Source organism: Mustela nivalis, assembly GCF_964662115.1.
Source record: "Mustela nivalis genome assembly, contig: HAP1_SCAFFOLD_2361, whole genome shotgun sequence".
Taxonomy (NCBI): domain Eukaryota; kingdom Metazoa; phylum Chordata; class Mammalia; order Carnivora; family Mustelidae; genus Mustela; species Mustela nivalis.
In genome coordinates this window covers 1-18069 of record NW_028134304.1, presented here as the reverse complement: position 1 = coordinate 18069, position 18069 = coordinate 1, and the positions used below count along the sequence as shown (strand labels likewise).

The window sequence follows — 18069 nt, the reverse complement described above, 5'->3', positions numbered from 1 at the left end:
CTGATAAGGAGGAGCGGGAAGGCTGGAAGCGTACTTGAACAGAATGTGGTTACTCACACCCCGAACGATTAAACACTCACTGCATTTTTTTTAAAAAGGCAAATTCTGCAAGTCACACGGTTTCAGAAATCATTACAGAGAAAAAGAACAGCACACACCGTACTTTCATAAGAGCAAAAGCTGTCATGACCACAGAATACCAAAGTGTAAGCCGTGCACATATTCCCAGTTTCATCTTTAGTTTTTCTTATTTGTTTCTAGACGCTGTTTTCTCTACCACCGACAGTGTTTATAGGCTCTGGCTGCCACATAATGAAACAAAAGCGGAAAGCCTTTATTATGGTGTTAGTACTTTAGAAAGATACCAGCATAGCCGGGTATCAAGCTTGCTTGCTTGCTTTCTTTCTTTCTTTCTTTCTTTTTTAATTCTGTTTTTATTCTCTCTTCTGGGGGGATGTTATTTCCTTGATCTGAGGCTCCTGGGGAATCCTCTGTCAGCAGGTTGTTGAAAGGTCAAATTCATAGACCAGTTGCATGGTTGAGATGCAGTCCAGTTTCTCCCTAGAAGGGGGAGAGACCTTCCCTAAGCCAGCCCCTCACTAGACTCCTGAGGCCTTAGGGTGCAGGCAAGAGGTAGACTGATAAAGGGTGAAATTTCCCCAGCTGGCCTGGTTCAGCTTGTGGAAAATCTGACCATTTTTTTTTTTTTTTCAAGACCCCTCTCAGGTTTTAGGGAGACAAGTCTTCACACTCCCCAGCTGAAACACAGAAACTTCTCACTTACCCATTGGGCTTTAATCTCCTCTTTTGCATTAGCAGAATGTGTGAAGTCTCCTTAGAGCGATACCTCTTTAGTATCTGTGCTAGCTGTGCATGTGAAACAAAGCAGTATCATTAATGAAATCATTGAAACATTCCTCAGCACCCACAATGTGACAGATACCACAGGGCACCAGAGACACGAAGAAGAGTAAGAAAGAATTATGCCAGGCCTCGAGCAGTCAAGGTCTTTGCTGGGAAGACAGATCTGCAAACAGCCCATTACAATCTAATGACAGAGTGTGGTAACTGCTAGAGCAGGGCTTACACAGGGAGCTGCGGGAGCAGAGAGGGGGGCCATCTCACTCTGCTGGGTTTTGAGAAAAAAGGAGCCTGGGATCATGTCACAGAGGAAGGGAGGTATTCATCAGCTGAGCTTGCGTTCTCCCCGTAGAGAGGGCTCAGGAAGCCCTTACAGAAGCAGAGAGCTGCAAAAGCCAGGGTGAGTTGAGCAATTGAAAAGGTGTATGGGAAGCAGATAGTTTGGAAAGTTTCCTATCAAGTGACCTCTTCTCATAAGAGGAAACTTTGGAGAAAAAAAAATTAATCCCCACCTGTCACATCAGCAGATAGAGGAGAGCAGATACAATGAACATCAGAGCTGCTTTCTGAAAGAAGAGGTAGAGATGCCTTATCACAAGCAGAACCCCCGGGAGAGGAGGGGAGGGGAGGGTTAAGCATGCCTCGGGCCAGTGCCCTTTCTTTCCCAGCTGTTCTTCCACCCATACACTGTGGATTCTGTTTTTTTTTTTTTTTTTTTTCTTTACACATTACCTTAGAAATCTGGTGTTTGGAGCAGTAGTGATCCCTCGAGGATCTGGATTCAAAGATGTTTCCAGGCTTAACAAAGTCCCAGGGAAAGTGGTCTCTAAGAGAGAGGTAGGCTAGAGGTCTTCCCAGAAGATCAAAACTAGAAGAGGGACAAACACTCCCTCCATAGAATTGGGGATCTCAAGGGGGTTGACTCTTTGGAAGAACTGAGCCTTTGACATCAGTAAAATTGAAAAGAAAAGCAGAAGCCTTTTACCTGAATAACCAGGGACACCCAGCCAGAATTATTACTGATGATGAAAATAGTGACTGAGGAGATTGAATTTCCAATCCAGCTGGGGGTCCTCAACAAGATTAGGGGTGGATTAAAATTTAAATGGAAGAAAAATTTCTCAGGTAAGCCTTCCCTTATCCAATAATGGATCAAGATCCTTTGTTATAGTCTCTCCAACAACTGGTCCTCTTACACCTTAGCACTTACCTCAGTTTAGATGATTTGGTTTCATTTTTAGGATTATCTCCTTAATGTATTTCTTTGGTGCCATTAGACTATAAGCTCCATGAAAGAAAACTCTTTTTGTTCATCACTCCGCCCTCAAGTGCCTGGTGCAGAGCCAGGCACATAGTAGGTGCTCAATAAATAGTTGATGACTAAATGCCAAGTTGGCTGCCATCTTTTGGGAGATTGATCCATAATCATCCATGTGATCATAACTGTACAACACATGGTATGTGTTTGACCTATGAGAATGCTATACATGACTTGCAAGGAGGAGATGAAGAGGAGGGTAGAATTTGGTGAGTGTGAGCATCAAGGGGGGGAACCCAAACTTCTGGTAATGTTGCTGAAGGCAGGTGTCCTTCACTCAAGCTTTTCTCCACTTTATCCTCCACCACACTGAATGTCTTTCTGTGCCTTGAAGGTGGCATGTTCTCACTGTCTCCAGGTCATCACACATGCCATTGCATCTGCCCCAACTGATCCTGCATCACCAGTTTCTGAAACTGTTTTATCGAAACACAGTCATTACCCCTGCATTTAGTATTGTCTATGGCTGATTTTTTGCTACAGTGGCAGACTGGAGTAGTTGTGACAGAGAACTTACAGCCCATCAAAACTCAGGTATTTGCTATGCCTCCATTTTTCCAGAAAAAGCTGGCCAACGTCTGTTCCAGATCTGTCTTACAATTTTCAGGAAATAGAGTGGATGTAAGATCGAGTTAAATGATGCAACAGTGATGCAATCAGCCAAATCCAGAATGTGGCACATTCTACCCCAGTTTCTTCAATAAATCAATTGCATTGAAAAGAAGGGAAAGACACGATAGTACACAAGAGACTGAACAAACACAAATGCACATGAGGGGACAAGGAGGAAAAGAGATGAGTAAAATTCTGTCACATATAAAACAAGAGGGAATGAGTAATAGGACTTAAATGCATTCAAACTCAGATTTTTTATATGTGTATATATATATATATTTTTTTAATTTATCATTTTTTTTTTAATATCAAAACACATTAACGGACTAAATTTGACCAGGTCAACCTGACTTGTGAGCTCCTGTGTGGCAGAGGAATGCTCCTTAATGCAATTGATTGTTATTATTCATTTGTTTCTCAAGCTTCTTTGGATCAAATATCTATGATTTTATTGTATTCGTTATTAACAGGCCTATTTATCACCCCCCAAGCCCTGTGGAATTTTATCCTCTTGGATTTCTTTTGACTTGCAATACCAGTGTTTGTCCCCTGCAATGAGTATCAGTAGGTGTTTTCCCAAGATGAATCACATGTCATGATCATCTACCCACACATTTGGAACCTTGTTAGTTCCATATGTGCTGTGTTTCTATTCTTCCCTCTGTTGAAAACACCTCACTTAGTACCATCTGCGAAGTTTAATAAATTCTTTATTTGTTCTTTCATAGAACTCACAAGGATATTAAATGAAACTCTTTAAATAGAAATCAGAAATTACACAGCTCAGTCTTTGACTAGGTATGCAATCTTAGTGAAGCTGTTTAATCTGATTAAATCTCCATTTTAGTACTTTTTTCCTTTGTTTCACTCTTTCTACTTGTTTATTACCTTGATTGCAATGACTTAAGAGGCCCTCCTCTCCTACTTTTTAGAAGAATGAGTGTCAGAGTCATAGAATGGCCAAGTTGATATACTTTCTTTTTTAAAAAATGCTTGTTTGTTCTAAGTAAATATTTCATGAAGGGATTGCATGAAGGAGTTCTTGCATGAATTTGTTTCTTTGGTTCTGCTGGGTCACTTAGCCACATTGTGATAAAAATGTGTGCTTATACAATGCAAACAGCATTAACTACAATAAAATATGTGAAGTGCCCTAAATTTTTTCTGGTGAAAAAAAAATGGGATATGTACACCCAAGGAAACTCTATAAGGTAAATGACATTTATCAGATAAGCAGTAGAATGTATACAGATTTTCAAATGACCCATCTATAAAAAGATGTCTAAATAGCCCCTTTGCAAGTTGAGGGACAAAAAACAAAGAACTTCATAGAAAAATGGGAAAAGATACAAATAGCAATTCCCCCAAAAGATATAAAAATGGTCCATGGTATATGAAAATATGTTCAATAATATGTTTCTCATAATTAGAGAAATTCAAATTAAGACAACATTGAGATATAAGTTGTAACCTATGGAACTGGTGGGGCTAAAAAGTATAAGAATATATTCTGTTGGCCATTCTGTGGGGCAACAGGCACTCTCATATAACCTCTGGGAGAATGTAAACTAGTACAACCAGTGGGGGGATAATTTGGCATTATCTAACAAAATTACAACCCACTTCTAGGAATTTATCCTGATGATATATCTTTAACAATATGAAGAAGTACTTGCACACAGTTATTTCAGCATTATTTATAACTGCAATGTCTTTGAAACAATCTAAGTGCCCATGAATCAAAGACTGTGTGGAGGGTATATGCACACAGTAAAGTACCATGAGGCTATTTATTTAAAAAAAAAAAAAAAAGTGAGGAAGATCTTTATTAACTCATATGGATTAATTTCCAGGATATACTTTTAAGTGAAACATCCAAGTGCAAGAGAATATCATAATATATATAATACAGCATGGGAAAATATATGTATATGTACTCATACAAACAGAAACATAAGAAGGATACACCGGAACTAAGAAGACTGGTCACCTAAAGGAAATAGCAAGGGACTGGGTGGACAGAATGCCAGCAGGTGTAAGGGCTGAGGGAAGGGACACGTCTCTGAGTAGGTTTGCATATACATATTCATATATATATGGTTCTGACTCTGGGAATCATGGTAGTTCCATGCTTAATGTTAGCCATACTCAATAAATAGTTAAATCAGGAAGCAGAAGAAACTCAAAATACACACAACAACAAATTTGGAAAATAGTCTTTGAACTCTATATCATAAGGCTAAAGGAAAAAAAAAAAACACTGGGTTGTTAGATACTAAATTTGTTTTTCACTGGGGTGTGGGTTAGCAATTCAATAACTGTGTGTATTCCAGAATGAAGCAAATAAATGAATATACCCTGGATAATCAATGACTAGTTTTTCACTGCTGGAGAAAGGAATGAGGCAGAGTCGAATGAACTGTGAGGTGAAGGTTTGGAATCAGAGATCTCAGTATGAGCTCATGGTCTTTAATATATTTAGAGATAGAGAAAAAGATAGAGATGACTGTGTATGGAATGTATATAAAAATACACATGCACAAAGTTCTTTTCTCTTTTCTCTGCAAGAGCCCAGGAACAGTGACACCTCAGTGAGCCCAACTGGCACATGATTCTTCAATAAAAGGAGCCAGGGCTCCCTGGCTGATTCCAGGGATGAGGCAAGAAAAATAAACAAAGCGTGTCTGAAGTATCTTGTGGTGCCAGGAATGCTCAGAAAACTGACGGGGCCATGGGAAAAGGACACAAGCCTTCATTTGAAGGCACTCCCATGGTCAAAGCTGGGAAAAGCCACAAAATATATAATGAGATTAATAGATTATAGCCTATAGAATAAAATAAAATTCCATGAGTTCATGCTAATGGAAGCAAATAATTACTATTTTCTTTTAAAGATTTTATTTATTTGACAGAGCAGGGGGTGGGGGGAAGCAGGCTCCCTTCTGAGCAGAGAGCCTGATGCGGGGTTTGACCCCAGGACCCTGAGATCATGACCTGAACCGCAGGCAGTGGCTTAACCCACTGAGCCACCCAGGCACCCCAAATAATTACTATTTTTACGTGAGCCTTTCTTTCCCACAATATCTTCATCTATACAGATAGAGCCAGTAGTATTTATCTTGCAATATTATTGTAAGGATGCATTGAGACAGAGGATTCAAAACAACAGTTCAAAACACATGGAAATTATCTGTAAATGTTGACTTCTTTTCCTGCCCCATTTTTTTTTTTTTTAACACAGTCCTCTTCCAGAAAATCAGAGTTCACAATTTTGAGGTTAAATAGCTGATAGAGTTTTGATTTAGCTTTAGAAACATCATCTTAGTTCTTTTTAGCAGCCTCCTTCAAAATGGTACCTTCTACCTATTGTCTTGCTGGTGATAGTGAACCTAGAGCAGTCACTAGGAATCCATCATTTCCCTATGTATTCTGCCACCTGCTTCATCTTCCCTCCAGGTAAGTGATGGAAGTGCTGCTCAGACTTGAACTCCGTGATTCTGTGCACAGCCTGGAGAGCTGGCCATGAGAGAACACTTCAGGCTTGGAAGAGGTGACTCATCTCCTCCTTGGAGTACAGCACTCTAGGTAGAGCAGCTGTCATCTGCATAAAGATACTGACCTACCACGGAAGAAGTTCAGCCAGGCCCTTCAGCATTTTCCTTTTTTCTGCTTTAGTATTTGGGTGGTCCCTTTTTAGGTTGGTTAAAGTGTTTGATGAACCTGTATTTTTTATGTGTATTGTCTTCTCCTTCAGAGTTAGTATGAACCTTAAAGGCAGAGAACATTTTCTACTTTGCTTTGCTAATCCTTTCGCATCTAATAATAATCTGCACACTGGAGTTGACACTATCAATCCAGCTTTGGGTACAAACTAATCTTAGGAAACAGATATAAATCCAATTTTTCTGTAGGAAACAGATATAAATCCAATTCTTCTTCTGTTAGAGAGAGATAATACTACCTGTTTTTTACCTGTTATATAGAGATGTGTGGTCATGTAATTTTGTAAGTTAGAAAAACATACTATGATGTGTGTATAAGTGCTTGAAACCTTTGGCATAAAGACAGATAATTCACTGAATGTACTACTACTTCATTTATTCAACAAATTTTTACCAAGCATTCATGACAGCCCTGGCACTGTGTTACATAGGAGAAGAATAAGTCTCAGAGGCAAATAAATGATAGTGTCTGACCTCACTCGGTTTGGAATCAAATAGAGCAGGACACATGTATGAATGTTTGCAGTGAAGTGTCACACCGTATGTACTATGATAACCATCTGTACAAGATACACTAAGGCACAAGGAAGGTCCAGTAATTCCACCAAAATTATTGAGAAGAGTTTCACCAAGAACCTATCAATTTGAGCCAAGTTGGAAAGATCATTCAGCTGCGGCAGGAAGAACAAATAGAGACCTGACTGCAAGCAGGGAAACCGGTTAAAGGACCATTGCAAGAGCCCAGGCTGGAGACCATGACACCTGGAAAGCAAGAGATTGGGGAGCAGCCAGCACTATGCAGGGCTTACAGGAGGGGCTGAGTACATATTTATTGAATATGCATAAGAGAGAACTAAGAAAGACAATAAATGTTCAAGTAGATGTGACAGGAATTCATCATTCATTCACCTAACAAGTATTTATTGTGCATCTAAATGCCAAATACTGTTCTAGGTGGTGAAGACATAGAGTTAATACAACAGACTCTACCATCAAGAAATTTATATTCTAACAGGGAAGGGAGAAGAAACAGATAAATATGGATAAGTCAGGCGTGGGTAAGTGCGGTGAAGAGAAAGGGAGCAGCAGCACCTGAGCACTGCAGGATAGGAGGGCAGTGGTTGCTGTTCTTATGTGAGGTGGTCGGGGAGGGCCTCTCTAGTAGAGTTTTCTATCAGCAGACAGCCAAATGAGGGAAGGTGGGGAGGCCTGTGAGTATATGAGAGAAGAAAGGTCCAGTGAGAAACAGGAAGGCTAGTATTTGTGGCACAGAGAGAGTACAGGGGAGAGGGGCAGCAGAGGAAGACAGAGAGGAATATTATGATGGGAGGATCTTGGGCAGAAAGCGTCGGGGGAGGTCTTTTCAAGAGAGCAGGTGTCCTAAAGGTTCTGTGAGCAGATATTGAAAGGAGTTCTGGGGCCTCCACTGACAGCTCCATTTTATGGCGGAGGCATCCCTGGGAACATATAGGACTGAAGAGCCCCAGACCATTGAGGAGAGGGAAAACCGATAAGTGTCCACTGATCAATAGATAAAACTATCACACACACACACACACACACACACACACACACACTCACACACTGGAATATGGAATAGCCATAGAAAAGGGAAAATCCTGCCATTTGCAACAACATGGATGGACCTTAGGGACATTATGCTAGACAGAGAAAGACAAATACCTTATAATTTCACTTATATGTAGAATCAAAAAAAAAACTGAGATCATAGATACTGAGAATGGACTGGGGGTTGCTGGAAGTGGTGGTAAGTGAGGGTGAAATGGGTAAAGACATTCAAATGTACAGACTTTGGGTTATAAAGAAGTTTTTGAATATAATATACAACATAGTGACTATAGTTAATCTTGTGTTGTATAGTTGAAAGTTACTAAGGGATTAGTTCTTAAAAGTTCTCATTGTGAGAAAACACAGATTTATAACCATGTATGGTGATGGATGTTTATTAAGCTTATTGTGGTGATCAATTTTAATACATATATCAAATCATTATGTTGCATACCTAAAAACTAATATAATAGGTCCATTATTTCTCAGATTTGTTTAAAAAAAAAAAAATGACTCCAGGCTTCCTTATTTGATTCCCCGTGCCATCCAACCAAATATTTAATACAGGGAATACAAACTGGGGAGATGTCAAATTATTTCAAATTGGATATATTGAGTTTGAGGTGTCTAGGGGATGGCCAAGAGGAGATGTTTAGTGAACAGGTTATATAAGAAATTGTAGCTCAGAGATCTTTGGAGCTGGAAAAGAGAGTCGTGTACTTATTTATGACAAAAATATCATGGGGATGGATGTGGTCACCAGGAAGTTGGGGATGAGGGGAAGATGACTGAGGTCAGCACCTGAGGATTACCAACATTGGAAGAAAGGAAAGAAATAAATGAACCTGGGAACAAGACTGAGAAGGAATGCTGAGAAACAGGAGAAATGATAGAAGTGTGGTATCAAAGAAGTCAAAGAAGAAGAGATTCCTCAAGAAGACAGGAATAGTCAGCATTGTTTCCTGAAGAAATGCCACAAGGGAAGGGAGAACATAATGACATTGAACATGAGTTATTTTTTTCAAGAAGCTCTAGTGTAAGAGGAAAATGTGAGGGAGGTGTTAACTAGGAGGGAATCCAGGCAACTTGAGCTTCTTGGGAGAAGACTTCTTTCAGAGGAAGCTGAAAATCTAGGGGAGAGGAAATGGCTAATGGAGCAAACTCTCACAGGAGCCAAGAGAGAATGAGAACAAGAGATTCCACTTGGAAGACTGGTTTACGAGTGAGAACACCCACCCTTTTTACGAAATTATGATTCTGTCATTATTTTAAAATTGAATATTCTAAAAATTGTGGGTTCTTTGCATGAATTTTGATTGTTTAAACATTAAAAATTTTAATTTAATTTAAAAATATTATTTATCTTGATTATAAAGGTTTTTGGTGTCCCCTAAACTTTGCACCAGAAGCAAGTGCCCCATTTGCTTCCTCCCAGTGCCCGTTTCATACAGTCATATACCTTATCCACCAAGGAAAATGTTGTTAGGATTCATCCAGGGAAGAGGCTATGCTAGAACAAGCACTTGGGACCGGGCGTATAGGACGTAGGCAGGGATGGACACTGAGGCTTAGGGGTGTCAGGTTTGGAGTCCAAGAAGGGAGAAATGCTCAGTGACTTGTGGATGGACACTATGCAGCAAGGCATCCACAAGCACAAGAGACCCCCCCTCCCCTGACAAATTGGCCTGGCTTTGAATGTGAGTGTATATGAGAGTCATTAAGCATTCCCTCAGTCATTCTTCTGTGATCTGACTCCTATATCTTCAGTAAAGTCTTCTTTCTACCAGTAACAAACTGTTTACTGCCCAGCAAAAATATCAGACTCTAGATAATGAGCTTCATTATTACGCAATTATGAACCCATGCAGTACATTTCCTTATTTTGGTACATTTCTTTCCTTCCACATAGCACAGTTTATGCCCTTCCTCTTGTGATGGCTTTTTCTCCATCTCTGTCTCATATATTCATGCAATAGATTTATGAGTTTCATATCTTTACTCCTTTTCTAACAGTATAAAGTGCTACCCACACAGTTGATTGGCATAGTTTTTATTTCTTGTTTAAACCTAACCTAATTCTTTATTGCTACTGACTTACAATTTTCACTGGTGATAAAGAGAGAATGAGGGAATCCACTTGTGTGTATCAGAGTTCACAGCATTATAAAAATAGCTAGTTGACGGCAAAATGTCCCACTAGCCAGTCATGTAAACGGAAGTAATTGTTTTGTCAGGTATCGGCAAAGGAGTAGGTATCTATTCATATGTTCCTTGCCAGTGGTGTGATCGTAAACATTTAAAAACCAGCTCTCCAGAAAATAAAGCCCCAATTTTTTTGTGTTTACCAAGTTCAATGTTATAAATCTATGACTAGTTTCAAGCTGCCAACCTGACATGGCAGGATATGAAATATCCTTGCACACTATTTTATGATATTTCCACCATACAGATACAAGGGATGTATCACGGTAGAAGTATTTGTAAAATAACGAGGAAGGGGTGAGTTTTGAACATCTGCTACTCTTTTCTGCAACCAATTTTACGTAGTTCTAAGTTTACACAATTTAATTTTTAACAGTAGCTTGCACAATTCCTGAAAACTTAACGATCAGCTCTAAAGAGCCTGTGATTTCCAGCCCTGGGACATCACTGCCCTTTCCTGACTTGAGTGAAAAGGAATGGGTTATGAGGAGACAGACCCGAAGCGTAAAATTCCTCATGCAAAGGACTAGCAGCAGTTTGAGGGATGGTGGCTGCCTGTGTTGGAGAAACTGGAAGACTCAGGAAAAGAAACTTTCAATGCAAGAGTAAAATATATCATGTGACTGTCTTGTCCTCTGAGAAACTCACGATGCTTGGACACATCTAGTTTTGTGCTATACCAGCAGGGCCATGCTCCTGGATCTGCCTCATTCCACTTCTCTTCTGGGTAGTTTTCTTTAGGAACTAGAAGGTTTTTCTTCTCTTAGTTTATAAAAACCAAAGATCTCATTCTGGAGTTGGAAAGTGAAGGCTTATCGTAAAGATGGCGAGTCTTCTTAAGATAATCCAGGGGGTTAATATTTGTAGAGCAATGTTTCTAGGATCAAGCCTCTTCTCTTTTCCTTTTCCTTTCCTTTCCTTTTCTTCTCCTTCCTCCTTCCTCCCTTCCCCCCTTCCCTGCCTTTCTCTCTTTCTTTCTTTCTCTTTCTTTCTTTCACAAAATAAGACTGGGCACTTGGATAGGAAGAAAAGTTCCATCTTCCCCTGTCTTATGTCCAAGTCAGAGCAACTCAGGAGATGGTCTTTGTACTACTTATGCTATAGGTACTTCTGGATGGGCCATATTCCAAACATGGGCTGTGCAAATTCTATTTATTAGGAGAAGAGTCATTTGGGAGAGACGCCAACTGATCCTGTGTTGCTCCAGAGCTCTAGCTCATTACACCTGGAGGAAAGTAGGAAATGCAGACTTGAAAATACAGTCCTAAACCCATCCCCTCTTCTATTTCTAGTGAAGCATAGTGAGGCATAATACTGTAATGCAACATTTTCATAAATGTAGTTACTACACATTATTAGGTTCTATTTATGTGCTATAGGTTCTATATATGTGCTACTTAATGAATTCCCATTCTCTGAGCAAGTCACATTTTGATGGCTTCTCTGTTCTGGCTGTGAACTCTGCCCATCAAACAAGGCACTTTTGCTATAGGGCAGTGGTTTTCCAAAGATCTTCCTGATGGGAGATCCTTGCTGAGCAGTTCCACTCTGCTGTTAAGTTCTGAGTAAGAGTCTATTTGATAAAAGAGTTTTCAATACTCAGAAGTCAAGTCTGAAAACCACCAGTAAGAGAGCAAAGAGGCTCTACCTGTGCTGCATGACAAAAGTGAGAAAGAATTAATCCAGAAGTATTGGAAAATCACTGTTGGAATTGAGACTATGATACAGGCCAGTTGGTTTAAAGCTAAGAGAGATGTGAATAAAGCCCTTAATATTAAATTGAAGATTGTTGTCCTGATACCATTCGTACTCAAGGACTATTGATTTTTTTTTTTTTTTGAATCAAGCTGTTTAAAAATGTTGTGCTGAGGATGAAACCATATTCAATGACAAATGGACTGCATGAACTGTCTACACGGGGGCCTTATCAAAGCTTTTCACACGGTGCTTGGACGGTTTGTTTTGATGGGCAGAATCTGAGTCAGGCACCCTTATCTGTCTTCATTATTATGGATATGAACATGGTTCCCGAGACTCTTACTAGTTCCACAAAAGGAGATTTTTTTTAAATGCAGCCTGATAAGTTCTCCATTCAACGAGAGCTGGAGAATGTTTTCTTCCACTGCACCGTAGCTTAAAGACATCTGACCTGAGTTTCTGCAAAAGTTTCTTTTTATAGGGAGAATATTGAGGTTACAGTGTTTGAATATTTCTCTCCTCTCTTCTCTTTCTTCAAATGGGCTTGAAGAGTTCCCCCACCTTCCACATTTAGTAATCTAGGAGAACCTACACATGAAAGACAGCCATCAGGAAAGACGAGAGTGCTGCCAAACATCTGGCAAAACATCTGGAACATCAAGCTCACTTCATCACTGTATTAACTCAGATCAGTCCAATTCACTCACAAAAAAAAAAAAAAGAAAAAAAAAAAAAAACAGAAAAGAGTCGCTTAGATCTGAAGCCCTACAGCACCACATTTTCTGCTGCTGATGTTTCCGGTTTGTAGGGTTGTTCTCTCTGTTCTTTCATAACTTGAAAGCTGAAAAGTGTAAGGGCCTATTTAGCCAGAGCGGCCCCACCTGGGTTGAACAGCCATTTTGTTGTTTATGCAGTAAAACTTAAACTGACCCCCCCCCCCCCCCGCCCAAGGGGAACTTATTTAAAAGCAAGTCCAGGAAATCAGTCCCAGGTAACAAAACCCAAATACAAGGGTCAGATGGAGATATCCGATCAGTGGGGGTGCATACTGTCTCCTAGCTACCAAGGAGTGTGGGCCCCGCCCTTGGGGTGCCTTTTGGGCACCCATTCTAAGGTGATAGGCTAGTTCAAATAGCTTCTATGGGGTGAATTGTAGTTCAATTGGCCACCCATGTGTGACCTAGCACGACTGTGTAGCTTTCTCTGTGTATTGCAATCTCATTGGCCACCTGTGTGTGGCCAGGCTCAACCACATGGCCTTTGCTCTATAACAGTTAGTCTGTGAGGCAGGGAGGGGTCGCCCTCTCTGTAAGGGGTGGCCTGACCAGTCTGTTTGACGGTCAATTTGATTCTTGATGCTTGGTGAGAAATAAAGCTTTGCTTGACCTTCGCTTTGTATCATCTCGCTCCTTTGACCATGGACCCAACATTGGGGACCCAACAGAAAGCACTAGCATGGAGGCCAGGAGAACAGGAAGCCTGTCCTTGATATGAGCAACATCAGGTTTTCCTTTTACTGGCAGATATATTCACTCCAGGTGGGAGCTGTGCGGAGATAATCTGATTTCTTTTGGTTAACAACACCGAGGAAGGACACCTTATTATCCCTACTTTGTAGACTGTGAAGTCAAGACTTACCCAAAGTCACTTAGCTGGTAAATGGTGGGAAAAGGCTGCAAATCCAGGCTGCGGGACCCCAGGCTCTGAGCACTGAACTGCATACAGGAGTAGAGTCAAAGAAAGTGATAGGCAAGTATCCCAGCCCCAGAGACCCATGCAGGGATGGAGAGACCTTGGAAAATGGAGAATAATTGCTCTCCTTCCAGTAGAGCCTATTTTGAGCCTTGCTTCTGAGCATTCATTTATGCACTGGACTTCTTTTTGTTTCCCTACACAATGTGAAATTTTCTACATTTCTAAAACTGCATTAAGTGCCTCAGGTAATCGTTTATTTGTATGAGGTCAAGTTCACGTAAGTCAAGTGCTGAGTCATCCAGTGAGCATCTGTACATCACTATGGTTTAACTATGTTTAAAGGGAAAGGAGAAAGATGGGGAGGATAGGATTTTTTTTAATTTGGAGACTCACAGGGAAAGTACTGTATGGCATAAAGAAGTGGGAATGGGAAGGAAAACAGAAATGATGCAAGGAACAGTGACTAGAGAGAGCAAGTTAACTCCTACATGTACTAATGCTTCAAAAGCCTCCTGATTTTGGCTTCTTTCTGTGTAAATCACAGCTCATGCTAAAAGGAAGTCTCATTTATTCATTCTTTCATTCAAAGAATATTCGGCATGAATTAGTCATTGCCCTTATACATTCCCTTAATTCTCATTTCTTCCCTGTGTTGAATACTTTCTAGAACATTTGACCAGTTCACAGGAGTCCCCTTAATAGCCCCTGTAAGTGTATACTCAACAGTCATTTTGTACAACCTGAACCCCCCAAGGACAGCCAAGCCCTTGTTCCTGGCCTCGTCATAGTCTGTTGTGTTTTGCTCCAACACAGACAGAATTCAGCTCTTTCACTAGTTTCCATGACAATTTCTGGTCATCGGGATTATCTTATAATTTTTGTAGTTTATACAGTAAGTTGGGTGAAAGGGAGATGGGTCATTCAGACTCATCCCTCCCTCTCCTTCTTAACTTTCTTTCCTGAGTCACACTTTTCTTCTCCTTGAGCCTACACAGTAGTTTAGAGTAATCATCTTTTGCAATTTGAGCGTGCCCTGAGGGCTGACCCCCTAAGCCAATCAACTTATCAAAGTATTACTTCCAAGCTAGATATTCTCCCTCAGGGGAACTCTGGTCAATGTAATGATCTTCTTCAGATAGGTTTGTCCTTGGAAGTTGTGACCACTTTTATAATAGCACTGATTGGTGAACAACAACAACAAAAAATCAATCTTTAGGAAAAAACCAAGAGAAGTAGACAGCAGAGTGAGAAAGAGAACACTTCTTGGGGAGGCATTGGCCCTCCAGCTCCTTGATTCTGTTCTCCCTAAGGTGGGGGCTGCATTCCACCCTTTGTGTTCTGTGAAATAGCCCATTACCTAGTAATTCCCTTTTTAACTTAGATTTGCTAGGCTATTTACTTGTCATCCAATAACCTTAATTAAAGTCCTTCCCTATGAAAAAGCATCACTTTTTTTTTTCATCACCAGTTATTTTGTGTGTACTTCCCACTTCACCGAAAGCTTCTTATGGGCAAGGATAGCATTTGTATTACTCACTATTTTATTCTCAGCACCTAGCATATTTCCTGGAAACTGAGTAAAATTACTTGATTGACTGCCAACCAGGTACCAAGCACTACTTTGGGTACTTCGATTATCAAGATGAAAGACATGATCCTAGACCTTCCATGGTTTGGAGTCTAAATTATTCCCAAATCAGCCCAGTTCTACTGCTATTCTAGTTATTCCTTGTACTAGTCTGGAATCTTTGAGCTTAGGTCAAGGGGCAGTGTTGGCTCAAGTGATCAAATCTCACAAAGGAGAGGGAAAAAACTGGGCCTTCGGGATAGCTGGAATCAGAGACAAATGTGGTCAGAACTCTTCTCCCTTTCTTGTCTTTATCTATGGATTGCCATATCAGACTTCTTTCCTCCTGGGTATGTAATAGTAACCACTAGCAGCTTTCATGCTTCTGTTATTCCAGCTTCATCATGATTTTCCATGGTTATACTTTGGGGGAAAATCCTAGCGGAGGTCCCCACCACCACGCCCAGTTGGTTCCACTGGTGTTAAACGTGCTTTTCTGGACCAATAACAATTGAGGGAAGGCACTGGGATTATTTCAGATTGGATCATGACCAGTAGAATCTGTAGGGCAGTGGGAGCTTCCAGTCTCAGGCCCATGGATGGGCCATGGCCAGAAAGGGGGTGGGTGATCTTCTGGGTAGACAAAATAGTAGATGTTTGCTCACTCTATCCCCTCATCCTCACATCCACCAACTTCTTTCCTTGACTTTATTTAACAGGTATCTATTAAATGGTCATTTAGTGCAAAGCATTGTGTTAAGCTCTTTGACAAAGCACTTACATTTTCATTCTCAAAATTGATGTTTTCAAGGAAAACAAACATCTTTTCTCAGTCCTTATGATCATAACCTAGTTTTTCCTGCATTTATTTTTCGGAGTCAAAGCATAGCAAAACCTTCAAGCACTGGCTTATTTGGGCCATCTCAGTGCACATGAATCAGATGATTTTATCTTTTGTTCCTATCCTTGCCATCCCTAATCTGTCAGGCAGTCCTGAATCTATACCATCAGACTTGTTTGTTCTACTTTTCTATCCTTTTATCATGGTTCCATTAACTCACATCCAAGGATGTCAAGAGAATAAATAGCCCAATAAAACAAAAGAATATACTTCCAGATTTAAAAGGAAAGAAACATATAAGAAATACATAAATCATGCTGTATGACAATAGCCTGGAAGAATGCATGGGAGGATCTTTGTGTTTTCTGTAAAAGAAAAGAAAAATGGAATTTCCATGCCTTGCATCAGCACTTGACAGTGGGAGTGATAGTATATTGGGCACCAAAAAGGAGGGATGGTCTTCAGGAATAATTTGCCTGAGTAGGCATAATGGAGGATAACCACACATTTCCTCTGGTGATCATCTTATGATCGGGGATAATTGAAGCACAAATCTAACCTATGAGTTGTCTAAGAAATTACTAATCATGAACATTTCTTCCTCATAAAGCATGGTTCCTTACAACATGGCTTTGGCATGCCAACGTCCTAACACTTAATGTCACACCTATGTAATGGAGACTCATGTCTCAATGCCCTCTTTCCAGATAAACAGAAGGTGCTTGTCCAAGAGTAATAAACACCTGGCACACAGGTTGCTAAGAGCTCAAATAAAGATAAATTTGTTAGCCTGACCTAAATGTTCTCAGGATCTCAAATTAATCTAATGTTATCTGACATTTGGTACTTTCTCTATCTAAACCAAAAAGACCACTCTTTGATCAAGGTTTCATCCCTGTTTTTCAAGAAGCAATTGTAGCTTTCCCTCCTGGTGCTCACCTGCAACTCCGATCTGATGCATTGTGATCTCCAGCTGTAGCACCCAAACTTAAGCAGAATATAATTCTAAGGCATTCTGAATCAAATGTTTGGTTCTTGGGGTCAATACTAATGTCAGGCTAAGCCTAACATCAAAGGGGAAATTTTTTTTTTTTTAAGATTCTCTCATGACTTGAATTCGAAATATATTATATTAGCATTTAAAAATGCACTTTAAAGATCTCTTAATTTAAGCTCATAGTTTTTACAGTTGAGGAAAACTCATATTCCAAGAAGTAATTTCCCCAAGGTCATACAGATCTTCGTAACAGCGCAAACTTATGCTAGAACATAATTTTTGTTTTACCTTCATTATGGAGAAAGTGAAACTATTTAACTGTTTAAAATATGTCCTATACATTTTAATATGTTTAGTTATGAAAACAGAATTTTTTCCCCTGTCAATAGAAAGCTGGATTGGCACGCAGCCAGCCAGCTTACCTGCCACTTTCTATAGATTCACAAGTTAGTAATTACCTTACCTTTCTAGGAAACAGGATTCAATACACCAGGCTCTGAGAAGGAAAGGCAGTGCCAAGGGGGAGAGAAACTACTGAGAAGGTCACCAGCTGGGCACATAGTAAACACCTGCCCAATCTCCTCATTCAATAAGAAACAGACTTATAGTACTAAAAATTATTACTACCATAACCATTATTATTTAACATAATCTAACTTTGGGTGTCGTCCTAGAACAAGCTGTGAATGCTCTCAATGTTTGCAATTCAGGAATTTCTTCTCCTTTCCTGACCAAAGCCTGTCTGCTATTGTCTAGAAGCCCAAGGTTTATAAGCCTGAGGTCACACCCACAAAACCTAATCTGATCTTATGCCTGAAAACAAGAAGATGGCTTTATGATAGGGCAGAACAAGACCACTGGAATCGGGCTGCATGGGCCTCATACCCAAAGGCATGTGTGATCACCCTGTGTTTCCTGCAAAACACTTCCGGACTTACAAATTTCCCTTGTGTACCATTTTGGCGGGCTCCGCCTACTCTCTGC

The 18069-nt window shown here is 40.2% G+C and overlaps 1 long non-coding RNA gene across 1 annotated transcript; it reads right to left on the bottom strand.

The window, feature by feature from the left end:
• Window positions 1–310: 310 nt before the first annotated feature.
• Window positions 311–1159, bottom strand: LOC309858420. Its single transcript, XR_014308180.1, has 3 exons — window positions 1088–1159; window positions 785–867; window positions 311–561 (listed from the first exon to the last, which is right to left on the bottom strand). It is a non-coding gene; the product is annotated as an uncharacterized lncRNA (long non-coding RNA).
• Between the last annotated feature and the right edge of the window lie 16910 nt (window positions 1160–18069).